Below are 15407 nucleotides of genomic sequence, written 5' to 3'. Positions count from 1 at the left end.
ATTCAAATTCAAATTCATTTATTTGAAGTAGGCCTACTTTATAAGCACTTTTGAAACGTCAAGTATGTATGTTTGTAGTGACTCTACCATCGGTTCGGAAAGCAGATTCAACCGAGAAGAGCCAGCAATAAACACAGTAGTTGCTCTTTTCCAACATCAACATTTACAATCATTTTTCTATCTTGCGGGAGATGAGAGCGAGGCTGGCTGCTTCCAATCTACCTTGTCATTGAGGATTCGTATTCGTATTCGTTAATTCCACTACAAGTTAGCGCTTGGCAGAAATCTCACCTTATAGAGTAAGTGATGATTGGTATTGCAGTTAAAAGCATTCCATGGGACATCTTACCGGAACGCTAAATCGCTTGGCGGCACGTCTATATCGGTAGGGTGGTAACCTGCTACGGCCTAAGAATCTACCACCAGACAAAAATAACTGGCAACTGGTAAGAATATGCCCAAATTACGCTGTCTATACGAGATAAGATAACCAGCCGTGAGTTATTAATAAGTTAATGATGGTGTTAATAATGAAACACAAACAGCACTTCTCAAATGACCACGCATTATTCATGAATTGATACGAATCGGCAATCCAAACCGAAAGGGTTATCAAATCGAACGAAAGTAACATGAACCCATTTATCATACTTTATGCGGACATTACGCCCTGAGGATACATTTGGTAGAAGATCCATAATCGTTAGTCAGATATTTGAATTAATAGGCATGCATCAATGCCAATAATTGGAATTTATTGAACGGTGTATAATGCCTACCTATAAGTCGGTAATGGTGCTTCAAAATGATTATCAATGAGCGCGTATGGTTTATTTAAGGGTTTTCGAGAAGTCATATGCGTAAATAAAACATTTGCAAGCTAACAAAATAACTTTTCATAATATTAAAATAATTAGTAAATAATTTTAATACTATAAAAAGGAAAGATTTTTTTGTTCGTTTATTTATTTGCATCTGATAAGCTCCGAAACAACTGGACCGATTTTTCCATCCTTTTACCAAAAGAAAGCTAGATTATAACGAACTAAAACTTTAAGATCCCTTCTCTCTTAACAAAAATTGCAATAATGTAACCGAAAGAAGCAATTTCGCATATAAATTGCATTATTTAGTGATTATAAACTATTCATGAATCTGCTTTTTCTTAGACTGTGTAATTTATAGTAGCCTGAAAAGTGGGTGTAAATTAGGTATAACAAATATGTTTTAATTAAAAAAAAGAAAAGATCAAAAATCGGTTCATCCGTTCGGAAGCTAAGAACCTACAGACAGAAACACACACACACTAGCACTCGCCAACGAACACACGCGCACACACACACAGCCACATCTAACACACACAGCCACATCAATGTTCACGGCACGTCACGTTCAATCATCAATATTCAAGCGCTCGGTAATTATTCATTATACTACTTCTCAATCCTTACTGCCGAATTCTCGAGTCGAAAAGTAAATCGAGCTCTTAATGAAAGTGAGGACGCAAACATAGGTACAGATTTTTATACTAGTCCCAAAGCTAATTTAAATTTGCTATTAGGTAGCAAAAAAATATTAATACGATTTAATTGAGATAGGTACTTTTCGAAACACAAATAATATTCATTGTTCAAAATTATCTTTTTTATTTATTATATCTCAGCAATCTAAACAAAATTTTCGATATCTACCCACTTTGTAAGGAGTGCGAAGCGTTCACATAACATTATTATTCTCTTTTAACAGAAAAGAACATCTATGATCAAAAGCCAGGGATTTAATTTGCTTGTAACGAGTTTTCTAAAGGAGATGTTTCATTTTGATGTATTGACAAAAATATTATTCTACACACTCTCTTTCTTTTTGTATATACTTCTCATTTCTGCACTCGTATTCCCACATTTGATCTATTCGATTATTCTGATCCAGTAAAGCTACACCTCTTTGCGTGTTAATAGATGAAAGCGAGATTCATGATTTAACAAGAAAATACAGATATATTACCGACAATCAACAATTATTGTGTTGTTTATAAAACCTTGTTTTTTAAGCACTTTAGTTCAAAAACGTTGCAATAAATTTGCACTTATCTCAGCAATCCGTTCCATAAATAACATAAGTTCTCAGGATTCAAATAACTCAATGGTTGGCTCACAAGGTTCAATTTTGGGTCCTTTTGTATTTTTAATGTATTTACATGATCTACCACAACATGTCAGTGGAACATGCGACATCTCAAATTTTTAAGACTGACAGAAATAAAGATAACTTTGACGAAGTAAACCGTGCTATGTCCCATGTGCCGCACTGGTTTACAGTCAATAATTTACGTTTAAATGAAAAAAAAAAATACTACGACAATTCGCACATCGCCATCTAGCCCCGAAGTAAGCGTAGCTTGTGTTATGGGTACTAAGATGAATGATGAATATTTTTATGAATAATATAGGTAAATACGTATAATATACAGATAAACACCCAGACATTGAACGACATTCATGTTCATCATATATACAATTTCCAGTTGTGGGAATCAAACCCATAGCCTTGGACTCAGAAATCAGGGTCGTTACCCACTGCGCCAAGTCCAGATAGGAGTCAGGGCATAAACGTTAAACTTATATTATTTCGTAAGAATCGTTGCCAAAAGTGTGCAAATAGTTGAACTAAGTGTGCAAGACATGCTACCGCAGTAATTACAGTAAGTCGTGGAATAATTAAATTTTAATTTTCTTAACTCCTGAGTAAGTTTGTTATAGTTCGAACCTTCGATATTTAAGTTAATTTTCCTTACATACTTTCATCTCCTGCAGCCTTTTAACGTTCCACTACTGGGCACAGCTCTCTTCTCTCATAGGAGAGACGGTTTTAGAGCATAGATCCACCACGCTGCTCCAAGCAGAGTTGGTGGGCTTTAACGACTATTATCACAATTAATTGATAATAACCGGAACCGATGGCTCTGCGTTCAAAATTAAAAATTTCTTTATTCATATAGGCCTATCATAGGCACTTATGAAGCGTTTATACATATATGTAAGGGTATGGTAATAGCTTCGTTTGCCAACTTAAACCTAACCAAGAGCCCACAAAAAACTTAGCTGGGTATTTATTTTTGCTATCATCATCTCACAGTAAACTCGCTATTATTATTTTAATTAGTATTTTAGCTATGAAGTTAGAACAATTCCCACCTAAGCTTTTTTATCGTTTCAGTGAACAGGACTTCTCTGTAAGCTTATGTTTTATATAAAGTTTGAACTTATTGAGAGACATCTCAAAGATTTTATTCGGTTATTTGTTATATTATAAATGATGTACAATTGCCTTTGAAGGAATAAGCTATTTTATTAAACCTAGTTAATGTGCTTAATTTTGCTTCTTATATTTATATTGTTAAAGTCCATTTTCTTTTTTCTTTTTGCCATGGAGGTGATTTGAAGAATATGTGAATGATAAAAGGAAATATAGCTACAAACAGAAAAAAATTAAAAATATTTTTATTGTTATCTCAATTGCATTACACAATATAAATATACTACGACAATACACACATCGCCATCTAGCCCCAAAGTAAGCATAGCTTGTGTTATGGGTACTAAGATGACTGATGAATAATTATATGAATAATATACATAAATACTTATAAAATATAGATAAACACCCAGACACTGAAAAACATTCATGTTCATCACACAAACATCGTCCAGTTGTGGGAATCGAACCCACGGCTTTGGCTCAGAAAGTAGGGTCGCTGCCCACTGCGCCAATCGGCCGTCTAACCTCCATTTAAGTTTGAAAAACCTGTATTTGGGGGTCTCGCTCTTTCCGATACAAAGTTTACATTAGATAACATGACGTAACCAATTTATTGCATTTTATAATTTTGAATTTTCAAAATCAATAATGCAAGTATGCAAGTATGTGAGTGGGTGTGTATAAGTGTTTTTGTGTTTGAATGATGTGTGTGTATTTGCATATGTGAGTGTGTGTGTGGGTTTTTTATGAAGAACAGTTTGTAAAAATATTGAATAATACGTTTGAAGTGCGTTCGGAGAATCCGTTTGTTTTATTTATTTACCCTACACCCTACGTTGTAATAGCAGTTTTTATTAACTTGTGGCGACAATACACTTACGATTATCTCGTGATTATCTGAAATTAGCTCGGGAAAAAAAATTGTTTTACAGAAAAATTATATTTACATAGTTTAGTGAAATTAAATACATACTTACCAGCTCAATCGATATTTAATATAGTTAAATTAAATTAATAGTTAGCGTCTTATCTTTTAGTCGTTGTTTTGTCTTAACTAGGTCAATAAAAAAAGCAAAGTCAGAGTTCAGATACCTTTCTTTGTACAGGTGACTTGACAGGCGTTGTAAATAGTATAGAGCTTTTTGTTCTAATAGGTCTAGAGATGTTTTGTGCCAGAGCTTGTCCAGGGTAGTACTTCAATAAAATAAATATAGTACTACGACGATACACACGACTTATAAGTTTCGCCATGTTTATTTCTGGCCCCAAGCAGCATTGCTGCGTTCCGTTCTGAAAGACGTGGTTGCCGGTGTAATTACATGAGGCTTAACAGGCCTCAGGTTGATTGTCGCAGGGCGGCATTTTGCAGTGGTGGTGAAGTGTTTCTTGAATGCCCTGCGAATTGTTGCTCTGTTTAAATGCAATGATTATCCACTTACCTATCTGCTTAGTCAGTCAATTATTATTATAAAGAAAAAAATGTATGAAAATTACTGAGAATATTTTGATACCAAAATTGGATAGCTTTTGGCTGATTATGCCCTTTAAATGAAATTGACCTCCCATATTTGCTTAACGTTAAAGGGTGGTTGAACATTTTGACCTAGCGATGCGAGGTATTCATGTTTACTCACCTTTAGACGAGTGGACAATAAATTTTCCTAAGTCAATTATTATATTTCTTAGTAGCTGTTGCCCGCGTGTTTCAACCGCATTTATTACGATTGTTTACAAATTTCGTGGGATAGGAAGATAAAAGTTGCATATATTACTTTCTGTTTTCGATTTGTTTTCGAACGCGTAGTAATTTGTTGGGCTTGTTTCTCTTTGAGGTTACGATGATATTAAATAAAAGAGTATAAGTATATTAAAATCCGGTAAATCCATGGTGTTATAGACAGTGTAATAAATAATAATAGCAACAAAAAACTAAAAAAGTGTAAAACTCATCTTCAGTTTCGAAATTAAAAATATTTTTTTGTTCCCATTATCTTTCTTGACTTTGATCATTTTTATTCTGGATTCTTTAAACAATGTTAAAGAACTTTTTTTATGACAGAAAGCTCTCCGCCTTGTAGTTCCTATTATTAAAAAAAAACAACTTTTTTTCTACGACTTTCCAAAATTTAGTTATAATTTATTTCATACAAAAAACGTATATAAATAATGTAATTGCATGTGATTCGAAAACATAAAAAATATTGAATATTTAATATTTCATAAAATATCGACTTTAAAAAAAAAGCCGAAAAACAAAACGTTTTAGTTATAATGTAAACAAGTACAGGCTGAGAGATTTCTGGTATTTTTTTATGAAATCCAGTATAACAGAAGAATATAATAGGATTAAATGTCCGCCATCGTGAACCATAATGGCCGACAACTTCAGATTTTTACGGTGTGCAATCAAATAAATACTTAATAAGCAATATTTGCAAATTCAATTAATCCAGCTATTTGTAGTCACTAAGTAAACTAATGGCAAAGTTAAGTAAATTTATTAAATTTAGATTAAATCACAAATATATTAACGTCAGCCTTAATTTAGTTACGAGTCCAAATATCCATTTACAATGGAAAAACAATGTTAGCATTTCAGTTAAATTTGTGCGTCACAGTTAATTTAGTGTTATACCAGTAAAAATGATAAAAAAATTTATACTCTTTGTATGACATTTATTTTAAACTAGCTACGTTACCGGTTTCGCGTTCATTAATTTTTTTTTACAAATCCATTAAAACCCTTGGTTTTTCCGGAATAATGTTGAAACTTTAATTTATTTCAATGGTAATTTTCATCCAGATCAGTTCAGTTCGTTGCGAGATTGCGTAACAAACATTCATCAAACCTAACATATTAAATAATAGTAAAAAAACAATCATATTTTACTTTAAGAGATTCATACATCTGGTCAGAAACCCCTTCACTTTCCTTCTGTCCGTCCATCGATCATCTTATGAACAGTGTGTTTTTTAATTTCTACACAATGTAGGTATATTTATGTAGGTGTATTTGACGGCTGGCGCAGTGGGCTCGCTCAGTCCAAGGCCGTCGGTGCGATTCCCACAACTGGAAAATGTTTGTGATTGTGATGAACATGAATGTTTTTCAGTTTCTAGGTGTTTATCTGTATATACATCAATACATACATCAATACTTATAGTATTGATGTATGTATTACTCATCAACTATCTTAGTACCTATAAAACAAGCTAAGCTTACTTTGGGGCAAGATGGCGATGCGTATTGTCGTAGTATATTTATTTATTTTAATTTTTATTTCTTAAGTTAATATTAAATAAAAGGGTCCATTCCATCACATAAAAAACGTGCTATTCTCTCCAACTTGGTTTATATTGAACCTTGGGACGGAACCAAGCAAAACCAACTTTTTTTTTATATACGCAGTAGGCGGAAAACCTGCGCTCAAAAACAAGGCAACATTGAGCAGGGCATGCAATGAACTCGTCGTCCAACATGCCGTCCTGTTTTCATCAATCTGAGGTGAAGGTGTTAAGCCTAAAGTGTAATTACATCGGCAACCACGCATTTCATAATAGCACACAGCATTGCAACAATGCTGTTTAAAAAGCTAAACTACTAATACAACTCATATTTAGCGGGTTTTTATGTTACATCTGACTAACGAGATTCCTTGCAATAATAAGCTCCACATTCTTACCATTGTTATATATTTTGTATTGTTCTATGTGTATTATTTAATTTTAGAAATATTTTTTTCTTTTTCTTGCAGTTTGTCTGAGTTAAGGCCTTTTTCTCGGAGGTTTAATGAACTTTGTAGTCGATGTGTGAATTGCTCTAACTTCATAGCTAAATATTAATTGACTGTGAGATAGTGATTAAAAAAAAAAATCACCCGGCTAAGTTCGCTGTGGGGTTTTCTTGGACAAAAGCGCGTTTGGAGCCCTCGTAGCTTTTACAACCCCAGCTACTGGACGCGTATTGCTGACTTGCTATTTCCAAATTCATGTCAATATTAAATGGTCGATCAGCATTATGGGTCTATCAAATCGAGACTTCCTGCTGTCACCATCAAACATTGTCATTTAAAATTATTAGAAAAGCAACCGGGTTAGAACAATAATTCACTCCCAAGCTTTTTTATCGTTTACATCATCCATTATTAGTGTTAGAATAAGAATATAAATAAATAATTATACGATGATCGGACTTTTCTGTAAGCTTACGTTTAGTACAAATATTTTTAAGAGATTTCATAATTTTATTATGAACCTACACTACATTATAAATTTTTATAAATTAAAAATGCATTTAAGAGATTTTTATACGATTGTATTCAAATTTCTTTAACTAATTACTAATTTTATGTAGCCTAGTTAATTGCACTGCAAGTTCATTTTTACTTGTAACGTTCAAATTATTGCAGTCACATGAGGAATATTTTTGTGAACATAGGTAGGTACTTAACATACCTATCTATGTTCACAAAAAATAAATCTTCTCAAATATATATTCATTAATGTAGGTTATCCCACATAATAGTCATCTAACAATTCTATAGTGAACTATAATATCATAATCAACAAGTTTCGAGCGCTATTCGTACATAACAAACACGCTTTGTTTAGGTAATCTCCTGAGGTTTATCAATGTTGAACTTGTACAAGTTTGCTAGTTAGCATACATTATATGAAACACAGGAGTATCGTTATAATGTACCAATTTCGAGTTTTATTAACACTCCTAACCCCTTACTCAAAATGGATAGCATTTCGATTACTTATACCAACTACTTGAATGTGCTTTCATGTGTTTTCATATCACATTGTAGTGCGGTTTCCTAGGCTTCATAAAATTGCTATCTCATTCCAGGGGAATTGTATATTATTTTATAACAAACCGAATGAAATCTTTGAGATGTCTGTCAATAAGTTTAAAGTTTATATAAAACTTAAGTTACAGAAAAATCCTATTATAATGTTAAGGGTTACTTAATCGATAAAAAAGCTTGGATATGAATTGCTTTAACTTCATATCTTAATATTAATTTACTGTGAGATTACAAAAAAAATACATTGCTATGTTTGTTGTGGGATCTTCTTTGCCAAAGGCGCGTTTGGAACCCTCATAGCTTTATGTTTAAGTTGGCGAACGAAGTTATCACCATCCCCTTATAATTGTGTAAAAATAAATGTATGATTGCTTCTAAGTACCTACCTGTGATAGGCATACATGAATAAAGAATTTTTGAATTTGTATTTTGAATTTATTATTATCGCATACCGTGAAAACGAGCGCGCCTGCTAGGCTAATTAGGATATGCTGATTAATTTCGGTCAAAAGGAATTATAAAGGACAAAGTGTAGACATCCGGAAATAGACTAATAAGGTACACACTCACGTCTTGATTAAATTATCTGATAAGTAAAAGATCAGCTCTGCTCGGTTCACACAACGTCTAAAATATTATCCCTAGTAATATTATAAATGTCAATGTAAGTTTGTTTGTTACGCTTTCACGCAAAAACTACTTAACCGATACTCATGAAACTTTGTACACATATTCATGGAAGTGTTAGAAGTAATATAGGATACTTTTTATCCCGACATTAAGCTCGGTTCCTTTGTGAGAGGGAATGAGTGTTTGACGATTTTACACCATAACTCCGACAAATTATAACTTTTGTAGTATAGAGGTTATAATATGTGTTTAATTTTGCCCAAACTGTGGTTGGAGATAGAGGACAGAACTCCTCAGCGGACAGCAGCAAACCTTTCATTCAATACTGCGATACTGAATATTTTAATTTTTTTTAGATCTACAACTAAATTTAATGCCACATAAAAAAGCAAAATCAAACGCAGACGAAGTCGCGGGCAACAGCTAGTGTAAAATAATATAATACGTGTCAAATATAATTTTAAATATATTATACATGGAATAATATAAAACAAAATAATTAAACCATACATTGAGTCGTTGTGGTCAATTGGTCACCTCTTCAGCCTTGTGTTGCAGCCATGGAAGTACCGGCGAGGAATATAGCAACGTTGATTTTCATTAGGGACCCAATGTGTTATGTGATACATTCGATGGCAGTGGTATGGTCTGTCGTAGTGCTTGCATAGGTTGTCAATGTTATCCATAAATAACAAAAATGATACTAAAACCATTCTAATAATATAATGATTTTTATTTGAAACTTATTTTCAGCTTAACCGCTGCACCGACCTTGTGTCTGGCCCAGAGCTGGAGGACATCGAATATTTTTTCTATAAAAACACCCGGGAGATTTTCCCGTTAATTATTTAAAATCAACATTAGTTACCTATTACCATGGCATAGTTAAACCGATCATGACCAAATTTTGCTCATAGGTGGCTTTTATGCTAGAGACTTAGGTATGGATACTTTTTACCCAACGTGATTTTAAAGTATCCGATTAGGTTAGATGAAGCTAACCTAATTAAAGAGAACTTACCATTCTACCTATTGCAATTCGTTCCCGTTATCGTGGTTCCCTTTCAGGTCCGCCGGGAAATATTATGAGAGTTAAAAGAGTCAGTTGTAGTATTTAAGCTTTGAACAAACTAGCCTTATCAAATTGCTTTAGTTAAGCATGTACACAACATTCAAATTAGCTTATATTTTGACTGTGAACTGAAATAGTCATAATTTGATGAAATGATCAAACTCCGGAGAAAAGTCGTAAAGACCTATTTAAATCGGATATTTTATTTTTCATCAAACATTAAAGAAAAGACATCGTTCATATGAGTAACCAAACTTAAAACCACCGGTCTATATTGAACCCAACCTCAACCTAACAACACTACTGTGACAACTAGTTTGTTCAATACCCATGTACCATTTTAAACTGGTAGTAACTCGCCCCTATATGTTTCTGCAATTTGAGATTCGCGACCAGACGGCGCCGGTATCTGAATCATTTGGAAAATAGGTACTATTGTTTGATTCTGAGTCAACCTGAACACATAGCTGGGTATAAAAATACCTTTGGTTCTTAGAAACTTAAAAGCTTACAGTCATTAAACTTTTACAGGCTAAAACTGGTAATTCATATTTTTTTTTATTATTTTAAAGGTATATTCTAAACACGGGCGCTATAAGTATTTATTATTTTATTGATAAAGCTAGTTAGGTAGTTAACGATATAATAAAAATGATAACACAGAAGTCTACATTTTATTTAACGCAAACATTCTTCAATAAACCCAAAGTTGACGAAATCTCGCTAAACCGATTCGAAGACCGATTTATGTTAACAGCATGCCTGATGGATTTAAGAACGTGTGCCATTAAATCTGGGAAAACTAATCAAATGTCTGATATGCCAACTGAAATTGGTGTTGCAGTGGCAAAAGGAAATCGAGTTGGAACAGCCTCTTTACTGCCATTGCATGGGCTAATGCTATTTTAATATGTTGACGTTTTATTTTAGAATTATAATCCTTATTTGTAGGACGTCAAGGTATAAAAATGCCGAATTAAAATAATACCAACTGCTAATTAAGTAAATGCTGCTTTAATCGACCTTTATTTCACCGACAAGTATTAATTGATTGGCGACTGCGACTTGAAGACGAAAGAAACGCCCAACGTGCTATCAAATTATCAAGCCTGGCTTGCACGCGAATGCGGTTTTATACCTTCAGGCTAACACAGGTGCTCATCGGGCATGGGAGTTTCGGTGAATACTTATTTAGGATCGGTCGTGAGGTGACATCTCGATGCCATTGTGGAGGGGACCGAGACATCGCACAGCAAAATTTGAAGGCCTTTTCCTACCTGGGAATCCGAACGCCGTGTGTTGATCAGCCATGTCGGGGGATGCTTCTCTCCGCTAGCTGTGATAGCGGCTATACAAGCGAATGATGGAGCTTGAAAGGCAGTGACGTCCTTCTGTGAAATCTTTATGTTAAAAAAGGAGTGAAATATAGAGTTAACTGATCCTGCCTGAAGAAGAAAGCACCGAGGTCAGAAGAGCAATTAGCTAGATCCGTGCACTTAATATTTCCAGGAGAAGAGAATTTCGGGTCAGAAGCTATCGGTGTTGGGGATTGGACCGTTCAATTTTCCATATACTATGTGACCTTTTAGATTTAGACGGCACTTTTGATGTAGCATAGACTGCCGTGGCTCACAGCCAGGCAAATCAATTTAGGGTAGCGTTTTTCCCCGGGACGTGCACAAAGAGCGTCGTAAAAAGGAGACACCGGTGCGTTCTTAGGAGAACTCTGAGCCTCCCATCATTGTGCCAAGGCCAGCCACGGGCCACTGAAGAGGTTTTAGTTGCTAAAAATGCCACATTACCCAATTTCTCTCACCCAAGAAGTGGGGTAACTTTTAATAAAGAGTTTTCCCCCCGTTAACAAAAAAATACTTTCCTAAGCCTCGTTAACTGTTTTCTAATCTATTCTGTTCTGTTCTATCCCATTCTATCTATATAACTGTAATCTGTAAGTCTGATAAGTTGCTTAGCAAAGTTGTTATTTTTTTAAAATAGTATAGATAATTTAAAATATATTTTATTAATAAATTTATAGATTACGGATAGATTGAATTTATAAAATGGACATTAAATTATTAAATCGAGTATTATAAAGTTTTATGATAACACGTTGACACAGCTTTCAGATTTGTGAATTTAGAAGGTCATTGCAATTATTTGTTGAGCGTAGCCCATCGTCGGTGATAATATACCGATAATTTAGTCTATTTTATAATACGTGCGTGACCAGAATGTCACAGTGAACAATCGTTAGAGAATAAAATAAACCCTCCCGTTATAGTTTTTTTGGCTACTTATGTATTTTTCATTGATCTTTCAGAACGTTTGCATTGTTTACAGTTAGTTGACGCTTTCAAAAGCAAGTTGCTTAAGCGTTTTTAAGACAAAAGCCCCTGACTTCTTAATGTTTTTATCTTACTTAGGAAAAATTTACTGTACAATAGAACGCATTGCGGGCAGATGTGCAAGGGCGCTGGTGAGCTGCCATATAAATTGCTTTAATTTAATATATCGTTGCTGAACCGAGAAACCGCTACGCCAACCATTACTCTCTTTAATCGCAATTTTGGCGTAAGTTACATCGCGCTAAAATTTTAAAATAGTTTCTGTAGGGTGGGTGACTATTGTCTGAGGCTGTACCATTGAGAGGCTACACCACTAATTCGGAAGATTATTCTTTGTTGTACTTGTTAGGCTTCATTTTGCTAGTTGAAATGTAATAATGAGGCCGCAGAATTGAGAAGATAGAGATACCGCGTACACTACTTATATTGAAGCATCAAAACTCACTCCACTTTAGTAGTGTTTCTCGAACAGGCGGCTAGACACCTCACTCCAGTTGCCTTTATTTTACCTCTAATGCTCCAAACATTTACTAAATTGGGGAAAATGAAAAAAGTTTGTGAGCTAGCAACATTCCGCGGGTGTGAAGTCAGACGTGGGCGGAGCGTTTGCACTGTTTTTTGACACAATGTTCTTCATTAAATAATGGCTAACGATGAGGGTTCTGTATGTTTTTAATTCTATGAATGGGTCGCACTTCAAGAAATTAAAAAAAAAAGAAAATATTTTTTTTGTATAAATTATTAAAATTATGCACTTTGCAATTTGGGGCCACCTGGTACTTCCACTACATAAATGCGCTCATGATGCGCCAGAATAACGATTGTATTGTGCAACCTAGTGAAAGGTTCTGACGCATCAATGTGCTACATACCCTCCACAATTTTTTTATTTTGAATTTCGTTATGTCCTGGGGTAGATTGGTGAAGGAGGAACCAGATTGTAAAGTTATGAGCACCCTATATATAAAAATAATCTTTTATCACACTTGCTCGTAATTTGGACTTTATCAAATGGATATAAGGCTCCTAATCCTAGATATTAGACACGCGTGTTTTATTTAAAATTACCGTACTTGTGCTTTATTTATGATTAGGCCCGATTAAGTTAAATTTGTCAAACATCACTGCAAGTTCAACGTTTGAAGATATACAATTTGATTATACAATTAAATGAACAAATATTTTGTACCTCATCAATTATGAAAAAATCAACGTTTAATTTTATGAAATTATTCACAATTCATAACTAGTTTAGACATTATCAAAAATACGAAAATATTCCATTAATTAAATATTCCATTATTAAATATTCTATTCAATAAAGTATATAATATAAAAGTATGCAGCGAACGATGCTGCATGTCGGTTGCCTTCCAGCACAAAAAAAACTTCAATGCAGCAAACACAATAAAAATACATAAAAAGATACCAAATAAAAATACATAGAGTATTCGTAAACTAAATTGCTTGCTTAAAAAAAATACGTGGTTCACAATCAATACGGTGCTATTTTCAAATCACAGTATTGATACAAAAACCTCAATACAGCAGACACAATGGAAGCGATACCAAATAAAATACATGAGCAAAAAATTAAAACGTTCAGTATTTATAGACTAAATGTTTGCGAAAAAAATACCTTGTTCACAATCAAAACGGTGTTTTATTCAAGTCACCGTATTATTAGAAAATTTCAATGTAGTAGACACTAAGGAAGCGATACAAAATAAAAATACATAAAAAAAAAAAAAAACATGTAGTATTCATAAACCAAATTGTTTGCTAAAAAATATCTTGTTCACAATGAATACGGTGTTTTCCAAATCACGTATTGATAGAAATTCTTCAATGCACCAAACACAAAGGAAGCAATACCAAATACAACAGTAGAACTAGGAAATTGTGTCAGGGTGCAAACGCGACCTTATCACAGAGAGTGATTGTTAAAGGACAACGTGAGCGGAGAGAGCATCAGATGCACTCACTCTAATGAATCTATCGGAACGTTTATGTCAGAGCTAGATTTAGCCGCTGCGCACACATAAACACTTTTTAACTGCAGCTAGAGTTGTGAGATGTGTTGTAGTCACCGATTGCTACTTCTGGACACTGGCCAGAGTCAGACCTATGTTCGTAATCTTCTGTGGGTGACTAAAATATTCTCAACCACTGCATTTCAGTTAAATGTTTAATGTGTCTTCAAGTGTCATCACAAAATTTAAAGTTGCAGACATCGGTCACTATTTGTTTCCATTAAAGCTTTTTCAATAATGAATTTTATAATGAAATTGCCAGTCCTTGACTACAATTTCATCTGGTGTTGAGTGATTATGCCATCTAAGATGGGGTATGGAAGATATCATCATATCGTCCCTTTACTGGCCTACTACAGGGCATGGGTCTCCTCCCACAGTAAGAAATAGGGATAAGGCTGTGGTCCACCACGCTGGCTCAATGCGGATTAGTGGACTTTGGCATCGCAGTTATATTAAAACTTGACCCCTAATGTGTTTTACGCGACATCGTTCCAAAATTTTTTGTTGTGCGTGATAGCGACACGTCTTTGTTGGTGGGAACTAGCCAAAACTAGCCCAGAACGACAAGGCTGCTTGGAAGCAGACTTCGCTCTCATCTCTCACAAGATAGAAATTGTTTTATAGATTGTAAACTGTATAATGATGTTGAAAAAGAGCACTCTGCTGAGTTTCTTGCCGGCTCTTCTCGGTGGAACCTGCCTTCTGCTGGTAGCGGCACAACAAACAGACTGACTTGAGGTTTCAAAAGTGCTTATAAGCTAGGCCTACTTGAAATAAAAAAGTGCCTCACATGTAGTGTTTGATTTAATTGGTGTCTCTGTTTGCGCAGCTCTTGAGACAGCTTTTATGACACTGATGTAACACATTCCAATTACAGAAGTTCAGCTGCCCTTAGTTATTCCTAAACTAGAGAAATTGCCGATAGATTGAATTGAAATTTGTAGACATCTTGGAGTTTTTATATATTAATGTTTTTGATATACTATTTATTTCTAAATTCGGGAATGCAAATGAATGGTAGACTAAGGCTATGCGAACCAAGGGCAGGTACGCTTGTTCCAAATAGTTTGAAGCGTGAGCTACAAAGAAGATAACGACGACGTACCGGAAAGCTAAATCGGTAGGGTAGCCAGCCACGGCCAAAGCCGCCCATCAAATCAAATCGATGAAAGCTTTTAAATTCAAGAAGGCATCTTTTTACGTGTGAACCACTTCATTCCTTTTCTTTTATTCTAAGGTAATGGCATATTTC

The sequence above is a fragment of the Pararge aegeria genome, chromosome 11, assembly GCF_905163445.1.
Source record: "Pararge aegeria chromosome 11, ilParAegt1.1, whole genome shotgun sequence".
NCBI classification, from domain to species: Eukaryota; Metazoa; Arthropoda; class Insecta; order Lepidoptera; family Nymphalidae; genus Pararge; species Pararge aegeria.
The sequence above is the reverse complement of the archived record's forward strand: the minus strand, read 5'-3'. Positions refer to the sequence as shown.